General features: G+C 29.2%; 1 long non-coding RNA gene across 1 annotated transcript; it reads left to right on the top strand.

Annotated features, from left to right (window-relative positions):
* The first annotated feature begins 561 nt into the window (after nucleotides 1–561).
* Nucleotides 562–6604, top strand: LOC132727178 (uncharacterized). The gene is made up of 2 exons (XR_009625302.1): nucleotides 562–767; nucleotides 6186–6604. It is a non-coding gene; the product is annotated as an uncharacterized LOC132727178 (long non-coding RNA).
* The last annotated feature ends 280 nt before the right edge of the window (nucleotides 6605–6884 follow it).

Below are 6884 nucleotides of genomic sequence, written 5' to 3'. Positions count from 1 at the left end.
GTAGACAATATTTTAGTACTTCACAAAAAAGAGAAAGATATTTAAAACAATTTCTTCTTATTATATTACTTATAGCATCCATAAACAGAAATAAACCAGAGGATGTGATATTACAAATCAGTAAAAGGTACAGGAAATAATAACTACATGTACATACTGTTATAAAAACACTTAATATGTACTTACAATTGGAAAATGTAAAAGTTATACATATACATTGAAAGTTTATTTGAATTACTTTTTGTCTGTTTTCTTGAAAAGTCAAAAACTGGCGGCGTGGCCGAGTGCTTAACGCATAGAACTAGACGTAATCTAAGGATTGCTGACCGCCTGGGTTCAAACCCTGTCAGGGGCAAGCCGTTGTTCCTTTAGCAAGAAACTTTACATTCAATGCTTTGTACTGGTTGGTTCCAGGAACGGATTCGAGAGTGTCTCAATAAGCTTATAGTTTCCAACACAATCGAATTAAAATAAATTTTTATTAACTAAAAACTGAAAAATGAAAAATTAAAAGATAAATAATAATAGTAAGTATCTACTAAATACGAGGAACCTAAAAGACATACACACACAATTGTCAATACCATGTTTAGGAGATAAAACATTCGCTATGGGCATGACTGTAACCAATATCAATTGTCGTGAGCGTCTACTAGAGTCAGTTAAATGTTAGCTATAGGTGCAAATAGAAGCCGGATACATCACTGCTAGAGACGATTATAATAACTGGACAAAAGAAAGGACAGATTATTATCTCAATTAAAATGGTAAGTGTTACATAAACTTATAAAATATAAATTCATGTCATACTGCCGTTTTTAAGCTATTGTTATAAATTTTATATCATGACAGAGTGTCGCTTTTTGAAAAAAAATATGTTAGACTTATTATGCGCTACAAAGAATATTCCTGGAAACAAATGGCTAATGTAATGTTTGGTTTAAAATTTAATTAGGTATGTACATTTTTAAAATAAACTTTGCTTTAGCAAAAAGGACTTTTACATAAATATAGACATTTAATAAATGCCTGATAAGAAAATTGTATTTTCGTTTGTTTAATTTAATCGTATTTTTACGTAACGAGCGCTGTTAGCACATTGGAATAGTATGATTGTTGTTCTATGTTTTCAAAATAGATGTTTCCACAAACAACAATAAAAATGCCATTTAATTGATTAAAAAAATAAGTTATAAAGATATATCTTTAAACTTCATATAAAACAAAGAGATGGTCTCAAAATGATGATAGTAAGTATTCTCGCAATTTATCATAATCGTATAATAATATTGATATAATTATATTGACAAAAAATAACTGTGTAATTATATGAAGAATGAATCAATATATTGAACGCATAAGAATATCTAATAGTTTTTTAGGTTTTTTAAATTTGTTCAAAAATTTTTAAATACCCATTTGCTCCGTTTTTATTTTCAACTGTTTCCTATTTTTAACATTTTTTTATGATTTAAACCATTGATTTCTTTACTTATGTAAAATTTGGGTTGCAAAGAAAAACAAAAAACCACTTTGCGAGGTTTAAAAGGTCTTACTGATTCCCCCTCAAAATATTCTTGAAAATTTTTTTGATAAACAATCGGTTATTAATGAAAAAATTTTTGAGAAAAAGTTTGCGTTAAAAAAAAGCAACCCTTTTTTAATTTAATTTTGGCGAATTTCCTGTTAGAGAAAAAAACTTACAATACAAGTGGTTCACAAATAGGGACAATTAAAAATGATGCTTCTACTTTATTGTCGTTAATGCATGTACATCAGATCAAAAATTTGTAAATTGAACAAAGTAATCATGCAAAAATACATTTACTTTTCAGAATGCCCATGCTACTAAAATATAGAAAAATAGGTGTTAAATGGTGTCTAGACGTTTTAAAATATCGTGGCGTATATATCATCCTATAATGATTTAAACTGTATGTCAGTCGGAGTTATCTAACTTTTATTGTGTAAAAAGTGGAACATTAGCATTTATGTATGGCTTTGTCCATATTTTATTGTTACAAACTAATATATATTGGTACATTAACCATGCCATTACTATCATGAAATCTTCGGAACCATCTTATTTTTTTATTGACCTCATATATACTTCCCTACGAACATACTCACTTATTCGCTCAGTAAGATCGGAAAAAAGCCCTTTCAAGTGAAACATATTCACATAATGGGTTACATAACATGACAAAAAACAACAATTGCCAAATACTCTATTTGTGAACGCTAAAAATTTATCATTTTACAATAATTTCATGTATACTTTAATAGAAATTTTTATTATTGTTTTTTTATTCGTTTTTTTTTTCTTTTTTATTAAATTTCATTTAACGTACTGAAATATAATATGTTGATATATAATACGTATCTGTACTTTATTAATATAATTTCAAGTAATAGATAAAAACATATAAACGAGGAGACATATTACCTAAAATTAAAGAAAAAAAAAGCAATTAAAATTATTGTCTCCGTTGAATTTGAAACTCGTCTATTTCATCCTATGTCTGGACTTAAAGACGTATTCAGATTCATGCACTTAATTAAAAAATTAATATATCTATTTTCGATCAACAAATTTCTAAACTTAATAATATTTACGGCAATACCAGAATACCAGTTTCAGGTTTAAATGACAATGAATGAGACGTTATTCTATAGTGTCCACGAGAAATAACGTTTCTTGTAATAGACAATTGTTGATTGATTATTTAGTCTGAATATAATCGCAACGATTGGTCCAGCTGTGGGAAAGTATCACAAAGTGGTCTTCTTCTGGGGCCCTGCGGAGCAAAAATACCTGGCACAAATCAGCCACCATATGAACACAAACTCATAAAAATCGCTTATTCTGGTTGTCTTTATCTGCATTGCAATGGCTTATTTTATCTGTTCTTTTGAATGGAATTGAATGTTATTATTAGTTACATTACGTTGCCATTGTATAATTTGTATGTTGTTTATTTGTGGGTTTCTTGAATAGAAAAACTAAATCTTGGAATCTTAAAAGCTTGACAATACGATTTTCAAAAGCTCATTGAATGCAATTTGAGCAAAACATAAAACATTTACGTAAATTAACAAGTCATTGTTTGAACTTTTATTACCGACTCTCTGCATTAAACATGAATGTAAATGATTTCCCGACATAATGATAGATAAACGGATCGTGCCGTCATTTAAGGCATTTATCTCAGTAGTGACGTATAACACACTTTGATTGTACGGACAGAAAGTTTTCGTCATAAAATTGCACGTTTAAATCAATCAAATTTACCTGCGGAATTCGGAAATGTCGCTTATGTCAGAAGTTACAAAACTGAAGGTATTTGCACGTGTGAATTAGCGGGAAAAATATTCTTCTTCTGCGTTTAAATACAGAGTGTAAAGCCATTGACATTGTTACAGAGGACAAGTAATTTATTCACTTGCTTAAATATTATCTTTAAAATATCCTTAAATCGTATTTTGCCTTGGAATTGTACAGGTATTTTCTGGGTTATATTGTTATTTTTCCTCATGTAGTATTTCCATGTACATAATTGAGTAAGCTTAATAGATTTTAGTGGATGAAAATTACAACGGAGTAGGTTATTTTACTTTAACACGGACAAATGATTATATTCGTTTTTATTCAGAATACTTCATTATAGCTATGGGTGGAATCTTGGATGACAAATACGTGATCGATAAAGATAATTATTTTAATATGTACGGCGTTATTGCGGAAATACTATTTATGAAATTAGCATTAGTAATTAATTTGTACACTCGAGAGATGTGTTTCGCCAAAGGACTGAAGTCAATTCATTAAACATTGTAGCAAACATTGCCATGTGCACATACTGCCATGATAAAGATGTCATAAGAGAATAAAGATATACATTTTTGAATATGTTTTCTGTTTGTTTCAAGACAAATTCAATATTGACCTATAAAGGCACAAAATATTTTCTGCCGAATTTGCATTTTTATTATAAAAAGAATCATTCTTTAGATTCGTTTAACCCGATATTGTCAATGTTCAATTACATCGTCTCCTTTATTTCCACTGGAATTATACTAATTACTATAGATTCGGTTTAAACCCATATATTGATATTCAAATAAATTAGATTGGCATTTACATCTGAATAACGAGAACAACTGTTTTACATTGGAATAAAAATTACACGTGCCATTAGGTAAATATAATATTAATCAATTGTATGCTTGAAAACCAGAAGGAATCCTTCATAACAATAACATTTTAAGTGTTTAAAAGTTAACTTTTTACCCAATAAAAAACCAACTCAACCTGAGCTATGTTTAGTATTTTATGTACTTATTGTTATACCACACTAAGTACAATTGGAACCATCAATAATACTTGAACTTAATTATTGACTTTGGAAAACACATAATATTGGAGTCATATTTCTTGATGCATTAATCTCTTCCTCTAAGAGTATCATTTTCTAACTCTTTTTTTTCTATCTATCTATCTATAGCACATTCCAATGACTTAGGTTTAACTAATTGCGCTTATTTGTTGTCTATCTGTTAGCATTGCTACGGTTTCTGAAGCTATCTCTGTTATTGGTATTATTGCCATTGGACCATCTTGGTTTCTGTGTCTGTTGCTATCGGAAATAAAGTCATTACTCCTATGAGAATTGTTATTGTGTTTGAACTTCACTGACGTGACAAGAAATGTTCATAATTGTTGTTACTTCCTTGTTGAGAATACGAGTTATCACTATCACATGCTGGTAATCGCTAGTCCGCGTTCCTCAACTCTTAGATGGAGAACGCTGACTTCTAATATGTAGTTCATTGACTATGTTACCAACTGTTGGTTAGTATAAGGCTGTTATCGCTGCTAACGGCTGCGCAAATTCAATATCACAACCATTGTCTTTTGAAAACATTTACAATAGCTTTCCGCTTGCGATTTTAATTGCCTTCCCCAATGGAGTTCATGATATACACACTTTTATCACTGATCAAATTCGCCTTTTAAATGGTTGACCTCAAATAACTGATTTCTTGTGCTCTGTGTTTTTCTTGTTTGTTAAGAGTTTATCCAGATAAATGAATTCATAAATAATTAGAATGAGCTCATATTTGTATGACTGCATTTGATTGTCAATGTATTTCTTGAGGCATTATATAAAAGCTTCGAGCTTTTGAAAGTGTTTTGTCATGGCGAATTCCATAAATCGACATTTCTTTTTAGAATTCAGAACTTACCCCTCACTTCTATTTCTAGTACATATTGATTCTTTTAGTTTTATAATGGGCGTTGCGTTTTTGATATGTCACTACATATAGACACTTGCTTCTCGTAATACAATCAATGGACGATTTGTCATTTATCTTAATTTCCATTAAAACTGATGAAAAAATTGAAATAACCGGGTGTTGGTATACGAGAATGAACACATATATAAATGTTTCTATATTTCATTTACACCATTAACTGTTACAGTAGCTAAATTGTGTATTCTTATTATGTATAGTACTGCCAGTTATTTACAATTTTAATAAAACATTCTTGCAAGATGATCATTTAGGTTATTTGCAATCACTTTATTTACGTCTTTTTTTTCAATCTTTTTATTGAAGATATTTTAAACAAACTATTGAACATGGACTTAAGATAAGTCATAAATTTGATACCATTTGCTATTAAAACGGTATTAAATGTTCAATATGTATCATTGCATGTTACTTTATGATATATAAATATAAAATAATGATATGTATAACATTTGCATTGTATCTAAGCGTGCAAATGGTGTGTATTTTTAATTGACTGGTTGAAATAAATAAGTTTATTCATTATATGGTAAAGTGGTACTTTGAAGTTTTTTTTTAAGAACTGTTAGTTAGCAATAATATATTTTTCACAAATCTGTATCATGACGCAAAGCAAATATGGCACCAATGGGGATATCTAATATGTAATCTTGGTCAGATCCGTTCAGGATAATGGCATTCTAAAGATTATCTTTAAAATCTCCAAAAACAACAATAACAACAAAAACATAAAACAAAACAAACAATAAAAACACAATTCATATTCGATTTAATGACATCTGTAGTATTTTTATTATGTTGCATAAATAGTTCATTAAACATATAAACAGTTTATCATGTATTATATGACGCTTTATTTATATTTTTAGAAATCTGCAACACTTCTTCTACTGTCGTGCCTTACTTTGGTATACTCATTCAGACTTGATGGAAATCCACTGTATGAAATCAGCTGCATGAAGCAATGTGGGTCATATTTCAGCACATGCTACAAGAATTGTTTTTCTAATGAACCGGAAACGGAAGCTACGTATGTTAAACGTAATCGCGCATGCTTAGACGGATGTATAATTAGACTTACCACGTGCCACCACTACTGTTCAAGATGAAAAGAAAAAAACTTGCAATCAAAGTGAACGCAGCAAGTCATACAACCTATAAGATATTTGTATCATTTTGGAATGGAATAAAGTATATCGATATAAGTTTGAATTATTCTATTTTTAATCTAAAATGTACATGGATAATACATGTGTTGTAAAACGCTCAATAAATATATTTGATTAAATGCATGTGTTCTCTTTGAATAAAATTAAATTACAGGGAAACTTGTGTACTTAACCTAAAAAAAAGCAATGCATTTCAAAGCATGAACATCTTTTTAGTATTATTGTTTCAGTGCATACGAGAAATATGTTGCATCTTAGTTACTAACTTTATGCAATTGCTGAACTGTTATAGCCATAATTTTTTCAACATTCTTGATGGATGAATGAATGAATCACAAAAGTTAACAAGTAAAATAGTTTCCTGCGGTGAACATTTTAATGATATAAATATATTTCATT

Source organism: Ruditapes philippinarum, unplaced genomic scaffold (genome assembly GCF_026571515.1).
Source record: "Ruditapes philippinarum isolate M1 unplaced genomic scaffold, ASM2657151v2 ctg988_1_1_1_1, whole genome shotgun sequence".
Taxonomy (NCBI): Eukaryota; Metazoa; Mollusca; class Bivalvia; order Venerida; family Veneridae; genus Ruditapes; species Ruditapes philippinarum.
Note: the sequence above shows the minus strand (reverse complement) of the source record. Positions and strands in the feature narration are given on the sequence as shown.